The sequence below is a fragment of the Tinamus guttatus genome, unplaced genomic scaffold (assembly GCF_059628265.1).
Source record: "Tinamus guttatus ecotype Peru unplaced genomic scaffold, ASM5962826v1 Tinamus_guttatus_pri_ptg000522l, whole genome shotgun sequence".
NCBI lineage: Eukaryota > Metazoa > Chordata > Aves > Tinamiformes > Tinamidae > Tinamus > Tinamus guttatus.
The window spans coordinates 1,885,645-1,888,557 of record NW_028289056.1 but is presented as its reverse complement, the minus strand read 5'-3'; the positions used below and the strand labels follow the sequence as shown (position 1 = coordinate 1,888,557).

The window sequence follows — 2,913 nt, the reverse complement described above, 5'->3', positions numbered from 1 at the left end:
GAGGCCCCCGGCCCGAGCGGCACCGCGGCGCTCGCCGCAGCGCGGCCTCCCCGCGCGCACGTCCTGCCGCCCGCGCGGCCTCGCCGGGGCTGCCGGCAGCGTCCCGGGGAGCGCCCCGCGGGCAGGCCGGCCTGGGCCACGCTCCGTGCCGGGAAGCGCTTCCCGGGCACCTGCCTTTGCGAAGGCTCCCGGGATCCATCCCAGTTTGCTTTTCCCAGTGACGCACAGCTGAAATGAATGCTAACATTCCCGTTTCATAACCTTCATGAATGTTAGGAAACTAGAAAAATATCGAAGGCAGATGCACACTGTTCTTTTACTGCGGCAGTTGAAATGACCCACAGATACCTAGGGCCTCTGCTGCACACCTCTTTTGCTTTCGGCATCTTTGTCTTTCCCAGAGGAAAGTGTTCTGGCTCAAAAACTGTTGCAAAGCATTCTGCAAACACTATCTCAGTCAAGATCAGCAGTCTTTTGAACTGCAGTTTGGCACAAACCACTCTGATAATAGTATTTTCCTCCTTCGGTTCTTTACTTTCATTATTCCTTCACTTTTCCCCTGCAGAAAAAGAAAAAAAAGAAGACAACGAGAGCAAAGACGAAATGATGAAGTTCCGCAGCTACGCCTGTGCTCGCCGTGTTTGCCGATGCTCTGGCAGGCCACAACGCGCCTCCCGCGCCCTGCGCCTCGCTGCGGTTTCACAGCTCTGCTCCGCGGCGCTCGGGCTGCTCCGGGGCGCACGGTGCGGCACGGTGCGGTGTGGTACGGTGTGGTGCGGTGTGGTACGGTGCGGTACGGTGTGGTGCGGTGTGGTACGGTGCGGTACGGTGCGGTGTGGTACGGTGCGGCACGGTGCAGTGTGGTACGGTGTGGTGCGGTGTGGTACGGTGTGGTACGGTGTGGCACGGTGCGGTACGGTGCGGTACGGTGCGGTACGGTGCGGTGTGGTACGGTGCGGCACGGTGCAGTGTGGTACGGTGTGGTACAGTGCGGTACAGTGTGGTAAGGTACGGTGTGGTACGGTGCGGTACGGTGCAGTGTGGTACGGTGTGGTACGGTGTGGTACAGTGCGGTGCGGTACGGTGTGGTACGGTGCGGTACGGTACGGTGTGGTACGGTGTGGTACGGTGCGGTACGGTGTGGTACGGTGTAGTGTGGTACAGTGCGGTATGGTGCGGTGTGGTACGGTGTGGTATGGTGCGGTGTGGTACGGTGTGGTACGGTGCGGTACGGTGCAGTGTGGTACGGTGCGGCACGGTGCGGTGCGGCACGGTGCGGCACGGTGCGGTACGGTGCGGTACGGCACGGTACGGTGCGGTACGGCACGGTACGGCACGGTACGGCGCGGCACGGTGCAGTACGGTGCGGTACGGTGCGGTGTGGTACTGTACGGTGCGGCACAGTACGGTACGGCACGGTGCGGTGTGGTACGGTGCGGTACGGTGTGGTGTGGTGCGGTACGGTGCGGCACGGTACGGTGTGGTACGGTGCAGCATGGTGCAGTGTGGTACGGTGCGGTACGGTGCGGCACGGTGCAGTGTGGTACGGTACGGTGCGGCACAGTACGGTGCGGCATGGTGCGGCACGGTGCGGCACGGTGCAGTGCGGTACGGTGCGGCACGGTGCAGCACGGTGCGGCACGGTGCAGTGTGGCACGGTGCGGCACGGTGCAGTGCGGTACGGTGCGGCACGGTGCGGTACGGTGCAGTGCGGCACGGTGCGGCACGGTGCGGCACGGTGCAGTGTGGCACGGTGCGGCACGGTGCAGTGCGGTACGGTGCGGCACGGTGCAGTACGGTGCAGTGTGGCACGGTGCGGCACGGTGCAGTGCGGTACGGTGCGGCACGGTGCAGTGTGGTACGGTGCGGCACGGTGCAGCGCGCAGGGTCTCGGGCCGCTCGGCCGGGTCGGGCCCCGGGGGCAGCGATTGCACCCGCGAGCTGTCGCACCGCTCATTTATCCCTCCTCTAATACTGAAAAGATCAACGCCAGTGATTCCCGTAGCGACCTGACCACGCACAGCAGCACCAAGGTTCGTTCTTTCCATTTTTCTTAAATTCCTCTGAAATGTCAACTCTTGATTTCTCTTTTTTCCCTTTTTGTCTTTTTTTTGTCTTTTTTTCTTTCTGAAACTCTTGGCAGTCATTTGAGGAGATGCATTATATGACACTACTTGTGCCTGAAAATTGAGCTGTACTTACCCTGGCCTGCCACTCAGGATTTAAGCTCCTGAAGAATTGCAGATGAAGGATCATAGCTCAGCAAAAGAACCTACTTTCCTGCAGACTGATTAGGCTTCTTGAGTTATCTTTCTCTCACATTTTTTTTGGAAGAAAGAGACAATACTACTCACTAACCGTGCAAACTCAGCAGGAACTGCAATTGCTGAGGACCCCTGGACCTCAGCCGCTCTGATTTCAGTGCCTGCAGCAAATCGAAGGAGGATGGAGAACCTGAGCCTTGAGGAGTGTCATCAATCTGCAGATAAACTTTGCGTTCAGTTACTGAATCAGAGAAGGTCATGGAATAACTCGGTGTCGAATCAATAACATGGCCAGGAATATTCAGCCTCTGATAGACTACTGAAGAGTCCAGGTATAAACTGTGTGTAAATTGTGAAGGCATGCATATATATATATATATATTTCAGTCTAACAGCAAAAGTAACAACTCTGGCAAAACTGAAGTAGCTGAAGTTACATAACCAGACTTCATTTTCTTCAAGAATTAGAAAGACATGAAATCAGTTAATACATAGAAAGTATTCTATAAATATATTTGATATAAATTCTTCACTTCTGAGTAATAAAAGCACTCAGTGCTACAGCAGAGCTGCACTGTATACGAATGTGTCCGTATTATTTTTGGCTATTGACAGCTCTGAAATGTGAGTAATTTAGGAAGCTGAAAAT

General features: G+C 56.1%; 1 pseudogene; it reads left to right on the top strand.

Moving 5' to 3' along the window:
• Positions 1-603: 603 nt before the first annotated feature.
• Positions 604-2,191, top strand: LOC148592800 (uncharacterized; annotated as a pseudogene).
• Positions 2,192-2,913: the final 722 nt, after the last annotated feature.